Source organism: Hippoglossus stenolepis, chromosome 4, assembly GCF_022539355.2.
Source record: "Hippoglossus stenolepis isolate QCI-W04-F060 chromosome 4, HSTE1.2, whole genome shotgun sequence".
In the NCBI taxonomy this organism is placed as follows: Eukaryota; Metazoa; Chordata; class Actinopteri; order Pleuronectiformes; family Pleuronectidae; genus Hippoglossus; species Hippoglossus stenolepis.
In genome coordinates, this window is record NC_061486.1 from 1316078 (window position 1) to 1331073 (window position 14996).

Genomic DNA, 14996 nt, shown 5'->3' on the forward strand with positions numbered 1-14996 from the left:
TCAGCAAAGAGAGTCACAGCCCCCACCACCACCCACTGCATATAAATAAACCTTATTCCTCTCCGTGACTGTAGATATATCAGGACATTTACAAACTTCATGCTTCCACAAACCTCCAGATTCGTGGGAACAAATGCTTGAACAGAGAGAACAGAAGGAGACGGATGAAGAGAGGAAAGTGGAGGACAGTTGTTGGGAGAGCGAGAGAGGGATGAAAGGGAGGAGGTAAAGAACTGAGAGCAGCCTGTTTATTCTGCTGAGTAATTTGAACCAAGGAAGTGAAAGTAAACAGAAGTTAAATCATCGATTACGTTTGCCGCACTCTCGTGATTACAACCAGAGCAGAGCATTAAAGAAGAACACAAATTACGTTTGTGTGCCCGACTCACTTCTCAAGTTTCATCGATGTTTTTGTGCATGAAAATGAGACTAAAGAAACAGTGGGAGCCAAAGCAATAAAGGAATAAATCTACATTGATATTGATTTCATCTCCACTCGGTTTGTCGGTTCAGCTCAGTGGAGCACTGAAATAAATTCATACGAGGAGAAAAAGAAAACATGCACAAGCAGGAATGACAGTATGCAAAAGGAAACACACACACACACCCACACACAGACACACACAGTCACGCATGCATGTGGACTTTCCTACTCTGCCAAAAGTTCCTCTGAGTCAAATGCTGAGTGACTGGAAAAAGGTCGACTGCAAATAACAGCAGGAAGAGACTCGCTCTTTTATTTACGGTGCTGAAATATTCAAACCGTGCCTCGACTGCAGCGCAGAATACCGAGCAGGAAATCTGCACATGCCCTTGTCACGGGGTGCGGTGCAGGATACGCAGCGAGATGTGAGGAAGCGATGAGCGAGATGCGATGAGATAAATTCAGTGGAAACGATCAGGAGATTTCAGAACCCGACTGAGACTACACTCAAATGTCAGTGGGTAATTGAGCAGTGTGCACATGACGAGGCAGCGAGCACAGAGGACGCTCAGGAGACGGAAATTCACAGATGTGTCATTGAAATGGGAAAATTTCAAAGCCCACAGAGGTTCAGTCAGGATGGAGAAAGTAAAGATCACTCATCATCCATCGTTATTCACAGTCTAAGGTTGAAATGGAATAACTTGGATGGTTCTCATCAGTAGAATCACTTCCCTGTTTCCCTCCACCGGCCGGAGCAGCTTCAGTCTACACACATCATGTTCCAGATTTACATGAGGTCACTGTGACCTTTGACCTGTGATCACTGAAATCTAATCTGAAAAAATTGTGTTGACAAGAATAGGATGTACGTATGAGGTCGGACGGAGGAGCAACCAGGAAACAAAATGGCTCCGGGCTCCGGGTCTCCGCGGCTCTGAGGCGTGGAAACAAAAAGTTATTTACCTTTGTGACTTTGACTGAAAGTGAAACGGGAACAAACCCTCCTCGTACACAACGAGAGCAGAAACAGGCCCAAACCCTGCGAAAGGTTAACGGAGCGATGGATGAACGAATTCAAAGAATCGTGTGTTGTCACATCCATAAAAAATACATGAAGCCTCTGACTGAAGAAGCCGAGCAGAGTGTGAATGAAATTCTCTAGTTAGCGCCTCCACATTGTCTGGAAGTCAGCGTCATTCCAGCAGAAACACCCACGAGTCATGAAACTCAATCATCATGTGAATTAACACGTCGACTTTCAATCGCACGTTTCATTATCGTCTCATCCATGAAACAAAGATCACAACACGCCTTCTACTGACATTACATCATGTGTGAGCATACATGTGCACAGAAGCATGTAATATTAAACATGTTGTTTTTAAATACGAGGGGACGGAAAGAACAAAGAAATGTGTGAGATGACGGGAGCATACGAGTGAGAGAATAAAGGACGAGAGGAGATAAGGACGGGTGGACAGAAGGAATGTCGATGGAGGAATAAATGATCTAAAACAGACGGGGACGGAGCAGCAGATACAAAGTGATGGATGGAGGCAGCGAGGTAACGAGAGGACGAGAGGACGAGAGGACGAGAGGAAAGAGGAAAGAGGAAAGAGGAAAGAGGAAAGAGGAAAGAGGAAAGAGGAATACAGAGAAGTGTGTTGTGTCAGAAGAGAGAGGTGTGACAGGCTGGAAAGAGTTTGAGAGAAGGACAGAGGGATGACGGGATGAAAACAGAGAGATGCCACTGAAATGTGAAGGACTCGAGAAGAGAGTGATGAGAGGAGGAAGAGAGGAGGAGAGGAGGAGAGGAGGAGGAGAGGAGGAGAGGAGGAGGAGAGCTCGCCTGAAAGAAGAGCTGATCTGCAGTTTGCTCACGCTGAGCTGGACTAAACAAATTTAATCTGTTCTCAGAGCATCAGTGTTCTGCAGAGGATCAGCATCGAACCACACTGGATCCCCCTGTACCACACTGTACCACACTGTACCACACTGTACCACACTGTACGACTCTGTACGATACTGTACAACGCTACATCGGACTGTACCACACTGTACGATACTGTACGACGCTACATTGGACTGTACCACACTGTACCACACCGTACGATGCTACATCGGACTGTACCACACTGTACGACATATCAAACCTAACATTTAACAACATAATCAGTAAATTATAATATTTGGGGAGGATGTGAACATTTGGGACGGCTGTGGGCGTGGCTGCTCGCAGACGTCTCTGATCCACACGAGTATCTTTTTAAAATCTCTTTGACAGATTTGCTTTTCTGTACGAATCCAAACTGACCTGCTGAGAAAAGAGATAAAGCCAAACATGTGTTTATCTGTTGGTTCCTATGGAAACGGCTGAGTCACAAGCAGGAGCAGCGTCGAGGTAAAGCAACTGCAGAAATAAAACCAAGGAGGGGAAATTCATCTGGAAGTCCCAGACTGAAGAGAGGAGAGACAAACACAGAGACATGATCAGATCTCAGATGAGGGGATGAGGGGCTCTGAGAGGGGGGGAAAGGAGGAGAGAAAAGGGAGGAGGGAGTAGTAGAGAAGAAATGAGGAAGAGGAGGAAGAGGAGGAAGAGGAGGCTTCAGCTGCGTGAGAACGATGAAACACGAGAGAAGGTGGAAAGCAGAAGAACGAAAAACAAGATACACTCTCCGACCTGCTGGTGGGGATGTTGTGCTACAGTTTCAGACACACACACACACACACACACAAAGATAATACACACCTACACACGTGCATGTGCACACACACACACACACACACTGACACACACACCACAGTGAGCAGTGCACTGCTGGTGGAGAAGAGCAGAGTCTGAGGACTGAAGGACAAATTCACATGTATATATTCAGGCTCTTTTGTCTTTATCTCAATAAGCTCCAGCGCTGCGTTTATCTGGTGCTGCTGTAATCCATACAGAGCAGCGGCACTACGAACATGTGCTGCTTCGCACCGACTCCAACGTTTTCTGTCCTCTTGTTTGACTTTCCTCCGTGTTCGGTTTCCCCTGCTGCATTCTACGATAACTACAGCTGCAGTAATGATGAGGATACTCCACCTGATATGAGGCAGCAGAAACTATTAGGGAGAAAGTGAATGTTTCCCATATCTTATTTAATCATAAAGGTTTTAGGTGGAGGTATCACAGAGGACGGAGGGTATGTCTTTGTACGGCTGGGTCTAAAAATATCTTCAATAAAACCGCCACATATATTCTGTGGATATATGTTTTTACAACCCAAGTTAAAACCTCATTTTTTACTCTAAACCGGAAAAACTAACCAATTCCGATCAAGTGTACGTGGCTCTAAACATGTGTGAAATAAAACCTCTTTACTGTCCTATGATTCCGCTCAAAGCACAACTACTCTGTATATTGATAGATTAAGTATATTAGTTTTCAACCCTATTCTGAATCCTACTTTGCGAATCTCAAATATTACACATATGGAGCCAGTCTTTCGAGCTGCAAGGCGGCTCAAGGGAATTGTCGTTTCCTTGAATCAGGATTGGTAAATAATAAATTGATAGTATGATAACATGCCTGATAACTGACTGTCTGCACCTCAGGTGATAAATCCGGCTTCAGATACATATTTGTCAGTGGGTTATATTCAGTGAATGATGTTGGTCTCTATCGGCCCCAGTCGGCTCCCTGCTGGTGCTGTTTGAATGATGCATGAGTCGAGATGAGTTGAATGATTACATATAATTACATAACATATGTATCAATAATGTACAAAATAAAGAGGGAGATTGGGAAATGAACCCCCCCCCCAAAAAAAACAATTAGAAAGATGAACAAATAACTGAAGAATAACGAAGGTCAATGGATTTGTAGGTAATCACAAAGATCTACTTCATACTAAGAATTGATTGTCTACAGTAGCAGTGGATACAGTGTGATTGACAGCTAGGACCATCCAATGGGAGTAGGTGGCAGTATCCTCGAGCGCTTAGTCAGGCTCCACCCCCTACTTCTCCAAATATGGAAACTTCTGGTTTCATAAACCAAGATGGCGCTGGACAAAATGGAGGCTTCAGAACAGCAGCTCACTAACCAGCGTGTGACGTCACGGTGACATGAGAAGAAACTCTTCTTCTCTTTCTGCAGCTTCTTTCACGCGTTTATCAACACGTTCAATTACTTAAGTAAATCGGTGGCGTCACCGTCGTTAGCTTGTTGTCACGTTTCAGTCCGAGTTGTCGACTTTCATATCTGCTGCTTGGTTTTCTGCTCGGGAGCAGTTAGCTTCATGTAACCAGAGCCCCATGAATCCTGCCTCCTCCATGTTAGCAGATGGAACATACTAATAAACTAATAAAATACAAAGTAGACGTTAAATAAATGTTTCTCAAAGACGGTTTCTGTCCTCTGAAGTCGTTCTCATCACATTAATGAATCTTAGTGTTCGTCACCTACGCAGAGGAGGTTGTGTTCTCCTCAGTGTTTGTTCGTTTGTTCGTTAGCAGGATGGTTGTGTGCGGCTCAGAGAGGGAGGAAGCCGTTAGCACTGCTCAGCGTGATGTGACTTGTGTTTGTGTGAATGCATGAGAGAGCGGGGGGGGGGGGAGAGACACAGCCACGTCAATTAGCATCAATCACTGTCATCTCTATAAATGGCACGTTAATGGGTTTAGCATATACGTGCAGCACATTAGCAGACTGTGTATCAAGAAAATTTGTCATTTACATTTAAATGTCATTTCATTTCCACGGTCATCGCTGCTACGCTCGTTACGAGCCACGCTGGGTAAATGTGACAGACTCATAGCTCAGCGACGGGACGCGATCAATATCACTGCTATCCACACAAAGGGCGGAGCTCACGTGTTTCAGCGCACTTTGGCAAAATGACTTAACGTGTCGTTTGACGCCGGGAGAAAAAGTGACGACAGATCCAAACATCCCTCCGGTCGTTCAGGAGGCGTTGGAACAACCGGATCCATCAAAAGACAAACAGAACCAGCATGTGTCTCCTCTCTCAGTCGACACTTCTTACCCACGAGGCCCGGACTGTTTCAGCCTGTTTAGACTCGGACCTGCGTTCTGTCGGGCCTCAGCAGAACTAGATCGGCAGCCATTGGTCTAAACACTGACGTCTCCGCTCTGCCAAGGAAAAGGGCGTTGGTCTCTCGGCAGAATCACATGAAAACTACTCAACCTGTTTGTTGGCTGATCCTCTGAAGAACTTGAAGCTCATTGTGCAGCGGATCTGGACAAAGGGGTGGATCCAGGATGTCTTCTTCGTGTCTGGATCTGAGCTCTTTGGTTTGTTTCCCTGCATCAGACTGTTTTTGTTGAGCGACTGTGAGCAGAAGTGCATCAGATTAGAATCTGCTGTTCCACCTGTTGTAGAACGATCGTTATCTATAAGACATCCATTTGAACGGGGACACCCTTCATCACGCACTGTGGATGTGCATCCATAAAGCCTGCTTGTTAAAGCTGCTGCTCTCCTCTCTGTGGAGATAGATGTGTGAACGCTGTCACTCATATTAATGCCACTGCAGCCAGTCTCAATCAGTGTCCGGCTGCTCCGCTCGCTGTGAACGCCGCTCATCAGCAGCGTGGAATCTGCCTCAAAGGCCACAAAGATCAAAGTCAAACTCAAATCGGCCTCATTTTTCATAAAAATTCAATTTAATAAGCCTTTGATCGCAAACATTGCACTTCTCCACATCTTTTTTTTTGTCTTTTGTCCAGAAAGCTCATTGTGTTTGCATCTGTTTGATCACAGGGTTGGAGGCAATCAGTGATTTTCTGTGTGTGTGTGTTTGTCCGTGTGTGTGTGTTTGTGTCAGTGTGTGTGTGTGTGTGTGTGTGTGTGTGTGTGTGTGTGTGTGTGTGTGTGTGTGTGTGTGTGTGTGTGTGTGCAGCAGGAATGCGGCTCAGCAGTAAAAAGCCTCCACTACCTCAGCAGCTCTGATCAATGCTGATTCTTTATTTATATTTGCAGACTGAACATTCCTCAGTTACACCACATTCTCATATCGTCCTCATATTTTCAACGACCTAATAACTGTGAGACACCAAATGATATTTCTAACATTGCAACGAACAATTCATTGGTTGTGAAATCAAAGTGACGTGTGCACGCTCATTTCCTGCAGATATAGTAAACACCCTCAGATTTATCAATACTTATCGTCTGAGGGTCGTGTATTGAATTTGTTTAGTCTTAGATTTCACACGTGTAAAAACCACGTGCGTGCACGTGAGTGCACAGACCAACACTCACAAAGCAGCAGAACCCTTCCAACCAGAGAGACTCTGCTCAGCTGCTCCTCTCAGCAGTGGAGCAGGAAGTCCTCTCGGTAGATCTCTACTGACGGTGTGTCATCTGGGCTTCAGGACCCCTCTGGTGAAGTGATCACACCATTTGCATTTCCCAGTCTCCCCAGCGAACACTTCATCTCCTGCACAAACTACCAGCGGACGGCCCAGTCAGAGCGCGCTGGTTCACTGATGTCACCCAGAACGTCTCTCAAACCTCCACTGAGCCTTGTGCTTCGGCCTTTTGTGAAAAATGTGTCTCCTCACCCACAGCGGGAGGTTCGATTCCTCTGCTGGAAAAACAACATGTTTTCATTTCTCACTCTAAACTAATGGTCTCTGTCTGTATTGAGCCATTTCTCAAAGAGCCATGATGGATCAATACTTGCTGCCGATGCTCAAACTTGATGCTAATACAAAGAGCAATATTTCTGCTGTCAGGTTTTTGTAGCTGCTTCGTCTGTGGGCTGCATGTCATGGAGATCCCCCCCCCCCCACGGCCACATAGGAACAAGAAAAGTCCCCCCGATCAAGAAGGAGAAGCCGACTGCACCAAGATGTTCATTCAGCCAAACGTAGGGGTGAATTACAGTGTGAAGAATCTGCTGAGCTGGTTCACGTGTCACTCCGCCGCTGCCTGAGAGCAGTTTGCATTGAGTCGATAGAGAGAAGAGAAGTTACTGTGGAAACTGTGAGTGAACATCAGTCCAACGACACTTCGCTGTCAAAACAAACCCACAGCAAACACACGCCGTCAAATCACATCATTTGTCGTACAGTATCTGAAGCTCCTGCATAGAAATGAGCCTTCCCAGCATGCACCGGGACCCCTGGGGTGACATCATCAACCCAGTACAGATTTCCAGCTCATCTGCTGATAAACCGCTGCAGCATTACTGCTGCCAGTCAGTGTTCCAATCACACGGAGGTTCAGGCGTTCAGCAGGGGAGGAGAGAACACACACAGACACACACACACACACACTGACACAGAGACACACACACAGACACACACCTCTAACCACAGGGATCAGTTGTTTGCCTTTTAAACTAACGACTCGGTTGAAAGGTTTATTGTTGTTAGTGTTGCTGAGGAGACTCGACGGGGTTGTGAAAATTGTGCTCCTCGACAGTGTGTGAGTGTGTGTGTGTGTGAGTGTGTGTGTGTGTGTGTGTACAGTCATCAGTCAGATTGTCTCAGTGTGGCTCTGAAGCAGGTCACGTGTTCATTTTCACATAGACCATAAATACAAATGGACGTAGTAATGAAGCCAAACCATATTGATCGCCCCCTGGTGGCTGGCTGCCTCCTCCATGTTACAAGACGGGACATGGACCAAACAAAGATGGTTTCTGTCATTTCAGGTAGTTCTCATCACACTGATGTTTGTTCATGTTTCGGATCAGTTAGATTTAATTAGTTATTTGATTTGACGTCATGATTGACAGCTGACACTGACTTGTGATTGGTTCAGCGTGTGTGTGTGTGTGTGTGTGTGTGTGTGTGTGTGTGTGTGTGTGTGTGTGTGTGTGTGTGTGTGTGTGTGTGTATAAACTATGTATAAACTCCAGTCCAATCATGTGCGTGTGGAAAACTGAATTTAAATAATTTTACAAGACAAATCTAAGATCTGCTTCTGTTTATACAGGAGTGAGTGAGTGTGTGTGAATAACTTTACATAATCCACTAATGAGGACACACACGGTGGAAATGAAGCCGACGTTTGAATCATCGGTCCGTATAAAGTTTTTTAAAAGTTCATTCTAGCGACGGGACATTAACTCAACACGTGTGACCAACCTGTTCACGCTCAGCTCCACGTTCGGCACTTTGAAGGTGTCACAGCGTTATTATGGAACAGGACATGTTACTCTGACTGCAGATTGTGGCATCGTGTGCTTGTTCCTCATCGTGTTTGAACGGGTGAAAGTTTGTCTCCAGTCACCGATTTAACAGACACACAAACAAATGTGTATTTTTTTGCCAAGATCAATTTCAAAATCAGTCAATTTTAATGATCGGTTAATAATTTAATATAAAAATGTCTTAATAATATATATTTTGGTCCCCTGACCGCTCCCAAACATGAGTTACTCAACACACAGATGCATGAATACATAAAATCATATGCCACAACCTCACAGAGACACACACACACACACACACACACACACACACACACACACACACACACACACACACACACACATTGTAACCAGGAGTTGACGGCAGTGGGACAGAAAACTACTTTGCTGTGTGGAATGGAATCTGCTGGATTCGCTGCATAAACTTAAAATCTCTGGAATAATATACAAAGAGCCTCGAATAAAAAATCGTGCTTCATGACCCTGATTTGAATCTCACATCAGTAACCTCAGTAAAAAAGGTTTTTATAACCTGAGAAACTCTGTGCAGCCGTTCCTCTCCCAGGCAGATAAACCAGGAGACGTGTTTTCATCCTGAGCTTGATGACTCTGATGCTCTCGTACCTGAGCGCTATAAATACGCCACAGATGATTGAGCAGCAGCACGTGTAGGAGCCAAGGCCTGAAGCAGAGCACACGTCTCGCCCGTCATAAAGTCCCTTCGTCGGTTCAGTTTGACAGAATTTAAGGCTCTTTTATTGGTGTTCAAATCACTCAGGGGACGAGCTGTTAATGTAAACTCCCAGTGGACCACTCCGGTCCCGGGCCTTTCAGTCGCTCCCAGGGGGCGGACAGGGAAAGATGGGGCGTTTCAGTGTGTAACGTCCTCGCCTCTGGAACAGCCACAGACGATCTGTCACCAGCACATTGAAAAGATCTCAAAAATACATATATTTGCATTCAATTATTATTTTAATCAATTTTAATCTTATCTCTATCATTTTATTCTTTGTTCTGGCTTTGATTTGTACTGAGAGAATGTACTGGTCAGATTTGTTCATAGGTATTTTCCCTCAGGAACCTGATTATCATCAGTAATCAAGCCTCTCGGCTGCAGACCGCGTGTTTGGATGTAAGAAGAGTGATTAACAGACGTGACTGTGCACATGCACGTTCATATTTACTCACTTCATGAGCCCCTCACACACAAGAGGAGGAGGAGGAGGAGGAGGAGGAGGAGGAAACAAGAGACAATGACAGAGAGAGTCGAGGAAGTCGGATAAATGGCAGAGGAGAGGAGAGGGGCGGAGAGAGGCGAGAGATAAGAGGGGATTAGACGAGTGGAAGAAGAGGGCGGGAGGCCGAGGAAAGAGAGGGGTGAGAGATGGAGGCAGAGATGAGGGAGGCGGCAGGAAAGCTGACACCTCAGCACTGCTGCAGTACATCCTGCACTCAGCACTGCAGAGACAGAGGGCTGAGGTGATACACTGAGAGACAACAGCAGGAAACGTGCTGAATGATTCAGATTCTGAAAAACCACTGAACCAACATCCTGCTGATTTTCTATTGTCTTCATTGATCCAAAGAAGGATCTTGTTCCTCCTGATGCTCACGTGAACGTTTGGGCCAAAGTTGAAGAAATCTTCAACAGCATCTCGAGTTATCATCGTCAAAGGTCCAAAAACACAGGCCCAAACGAGGAGAAAGAAAGAAAAGATGTGGAGAAACGGAAGCAGCGCCTCCTGGAGGTCATGTTTCCTCACTGCAGCAGCAGGTACATGCGTCTTCTGTTTGTAGGCGACAAAATCACTGGATCATGTTCAGAGGCGACATTTTTAGACCGAATGAAGCTCTGCATTTACTAACGGAGTCGCCGGAGGGAGGTTTGGCAGAAAAAGGGACGACTGTTGCTTCAGAGGCGCAGGTTCACTTCCACAGTCATGTTGTTTCTGAATTAAATCAGACCAGGATCTCTCCCCAACCTCCTGTACCCTCCTGTACAGGAGCATCATTTCCTGGAGAAAGGAAGAGACGGCCGTTTCAGAGACAGTGGACGGACAGAGGTGGTACAGCAATTATTTTCCCATCATGCCCCCCAGGTGAGCCCGAGGTCAGGGCCTCAGAGGGTTTGTTGTTTCTAACAGGGCGACGCTGCCAGCCCTAATCATCCTGAACCACCAGCCCGCTCGGCCAAGGTCCACGCGGGAGGCAAGGTCGAGGCAGCTGCTGAGAGAAAATGAGTCTACCAGGGTGACACAGTGGAAATAAAGACACCACGGCAGAGAAAGAGGCTCGCAGGCCGTCAGGGTGCAGCGGAGCACTGATGAATGTCTGCAGGGCGGCTTCCTCTCTGCCCCCGGACCTTCACGCAATCACGCTACCGCGGTGGCGTGCTGTGACTTTTACTGAGCAGAGCTGATGAAGCATAGACTTTGTATTTCATAAGAGTTACCTGCCAGAGGCTGCTGGCACATCATGTGCGTGCCGGAGTAATTATGACGGCAGCAAAGGAGGAAGTCAGGTGACGTGGAATAAACAACAACACCGGAGGAGGAGGAGGAGGAGGAGGAGGAGGAGGAGGAGGAGGAGGAGGAGGAGTTAGGGTGGATGGACGGTTCAACAAACCAACATCAATGGGATCGGGGATGCAGCAGACGAGGAGTCGAGGTTCCGCTGAGTGTGACTCAGTATCAGGTGTCGCTCATGTTGAACTTCTTAAAATGACAACCATCCCGAGGATGATTTCATATCCATCTTCTGATCCTTCACCTGAACCTCACACCCTGAACCTTCAGGTTGTGGGCGTGGCCTGTTGTTTCCAGCGCCTCCCGGCTGCAGACACTCTGCTTGTGCAGGATCGCATCAGGCCGCCGCCGCAGCACCAGTGTTGTTTTTACACAGGTTTTACATTTTTAAATGGAGAGCCTGCTGCGTTCGCCTCAGAGAACATCACCGTCTCCCTCATCACGGACTTGACAGGCAGGAACATTTTAAATAGAGAAACTGACATTCTGGCTCAAAGAATTTCATTTGTGTTTGTTCCGACCCGGTGACTTCCGTGTCACATTGCCTGAACGTTGTTTCTCTGCAGCCCACCAGGAAGAGGATTATGTGGGAGGCACAGAGAGATGAATACACACAGCAGTGTTTGTCTTTATCCACCTACCAGTTATTTAGTGACGCTGGTGCCAGTCACAGCTCCGGGCCACTGACCTGCCGTCACCTTTAACCCTCTCACTGCCTTCAGCTCCAGAGTCACAGTTCAAATCTGTGTTCATGACCTTTCCCCCTCCAGGAAACATTCAGAGGAAACACTCTGATGGACAGAAAAGACCAAACTGACCCCGGGTAATAAATGAATCTGGATTAGAGACCGAGGTCTTAACACAGTTTACAGGAGGAAGACGAAGGGAAACTGATGCTTCATCCACACAAACGACTTTTTGTTTTAAAACGTACACAATGTCCGTCCACCTGACAGGAAGTGTGAGCAACGCTTTGAAGCCACCGCTAGCAGTCGATTCATGTGACTGATAAGAACCAATCAGGAAGAGAACGTGGGCGTGATCGTTTACCAAAGTCTCAGTTTCTGTTCGTCCAGATTAAAACACAACCCCAGAGTTTTCAAACTGAACCGAGACCAGCAGCGTTTAGAAACGTCTTCACTTTAGACGCTGGGAGCAGTCTGGACGTTAGATGTATCCTGAGCAACAGTGACGGGTTTTCTAACTATAGTACTGTGGACGTAGCCTGAGACCGGCTGCTGTCTGAATGGTCTCATCTCATGGAAAGTAGCTGATTGAACAGATTAAAGGACGGAGCACATCCTGAGAAGGGAACGGACGAGGCCCCAGCGAGAAGCTCCTGCTGCAGAATCCCAGAAACACTCAAGGAGCTGCCGAGGCTTCATATTGCACATAAAACTGTAATGTGACAATTTAATTTTCCAGTGGCAGAAGCAGAGTTCATCGCCCCTTTGCTCTCTCTCTGCTGAGAGAGAAGCCGAGACGCTTCATCAGTTGAGCCGCTTCAAGTGGATCACCAGTTGCCATGGGAGGGCGAAGTAATGAGGAAATAACCTGAGTGGCTGCTCCTGTAAATCATCACAAGGGGAAACTCCTTGAAGGGCCGACAGACGCAGGTCGCACTAAACTCTACTAAAGTCAAAAGCTGTGAGGTAAGAAACAAGAGAACGTGGAGGTTCTCCTCATGGGTTATCAGACCCCTGTTTCACCACAGCTGGTCAAAGCCAGCGTCTAATCTCCAACCAGTTCCTTGTGTTTCAGAACAACTGGTCTGACTCTAGCACCAGCATCAAAAAGAGGTAACAGAGACCTGACTGATTTAAAGAGGACCAGATCATTCGATTTATAAACTCTTGATATCGTCAGTTGTTATAAAAACTCTTCAGGACAAACTGTGTCTGTATTTATGTTTATTTTCTAATATTGGATTGTTTTAATTATTGGTCATTTTTCATTATGCGACAGCTCTGCTGTTGTTTGTTAAATTCTTGGATTTTAATTAAATCTTTCAAAAATAAGCAAAACAAAGTTTCATGTTTCCTTCTTGTCTTTTTAATATCGTTGATGCTGGTGCTGTTTATACAGGAAGTAGCTTGAGAACTCTGCACACCCACCTGCCCCCTGCACCCATTGGACGGTACGAGCTGTCAATCACACTGTGGCATCCTTTGTCCATGTCTTTTCACAGTCTATGATCTGCACACATTTCTGAAACAAAGTGTTTTTCATTTCATTGGAGCTGGTGGACAAACATGACGTGAACTCTGTCGCTGAGTGAATCGAAGATCACACGTCGAGCCATTCACAGAAATATTGATCCCTTCATGTCCTCGTGTGTCTTTGTGTCCAGCCACTAAAACAAAATGTCCATCCATCCATTCATCCAGCTCAACCCTCTGCCACTCATATCGAATCATCTATCCATCACTTGGACCGCCTGTCCGTTTATCCACCCGTCCATCCACCTGCCGCAGAGGTCATTTGTACGGGACTGACAGGCTGCAGCCGGCCGGGAGACGGAAAGACAGACGGATAAAGTGAAAAGAGGAGTTTGTATGTTTCTGTGAGAGACACTAAAGAATAAGGAGAGAGAGGAGCAGAGTCTCAGAGGAATGGAAGTGTTTGTGTTGACCACTCATCAGTATTCTCCCGCTGTCTGTCTCTGCTCTGTGTCAATAGTCTCCTCTCTCGCTCTCCTCGTTCCTCCTTCTTCTTCTGCTGTATTCAAATCATGCCCGCCGCACTTCCTAACCTTTGCGATGCTAATGTCTGCGGGGGCATCGGTTCGCTCGGTGCGGACTTATTCAGGCTTTACGAGTCAGCAGCTGTGTTAGTGGGATTTCTGAGGAGCGACGAGTCAGAGGGAGTTCAACGAGCAGGTTTTCTCCCAAAACAGGGAGAAAAAATACAGCCGAGTTCAAACTGTCAAACCCAGAACCTGGAACATTTAAACTTCAGTTTACTGAGGCCTGGGTCGGCAACGTCCTGCAACTCAGGAGCAGGAGCAGTCGCTGCTTGATACGACCAATCAGAACTGTTTTACAGGCTGAAATATATCAGGACAAACGGAGAAATCATCAGGAAACTTTGTGCTGACGTTCGTCATTTCTTCTTCTTCTTCTTCTTCTTCTTCTTCTTCTTCTTCTTCTTCTTCTTCTTCTTCTTCTTCTTCTTCTACTGTTTAATTCTGTCTCTACTTCCTGTGATTGGTCCAACAAAGTGTCCCTCAATTCAATCAGGCTGCACCACACACACGGATCAAATCACTCCTCTAAATAGTCTTCATCAAGATCCACAAATTGTTCTCTGAGAAAACACTGAAAATATCAAAAGTCTCATTTTGTTAAAGAAACTGAAAAACAGTTCCTGGCTCCGCCCCCTGATCCCAGTTGTTACCAGACATTAAGAAGTTCTGTTCTGACCCGTAACAAACCATCTCTTTACCAAGTTTCATACAGATTTTGCATAATCTGGCTAACGAACAGACAAACAGACAAACAGACGAATATAAAAAGGTCAAATCTGTTTCGATTAGAACGTATCGTGAAGGTTTAGGTGATGAACCTGAATATCATGTTTATGCTGCACAGACACAAACCAAAGGAGTTTCAAACCCAGATGCCACAAACATTGTGTTTCCAAATGATCCAACAAGCAATTACATTTCACACACGTGTGTATTTGCTGCTGACGGCTGCTCAACATGTTTGACTAATGTGTGCAGGCGTGTGATGAAACGTCCCCGTTGAGCTCGTGATGAATGATCCGCTCGCAGCAGCAATAAGGTTCATCTGGAAAGCCACGGTCTTTTCCTCCATGTTATTTACAACCCAGTGTAATTATACCTGTTAAATATATTATTAGAGTTTCTTCAG

The 14996-nt window shown here is 46.0% G+C and overlaps 1 protein-coding gene across 7 annotated transcripts in view; it reads right to left on the minus strand.

The window, feature by feature from the left end:
* Positions 1 to 14996, minus strand: part of si:cabz01090165.1 (uncharacterized protein LOC100333421 homolog) — a 219053-nt gene that overhangs the window by 33959 nt on the left and 170098 nt on the right. The window lies entirely within an intron of this gene.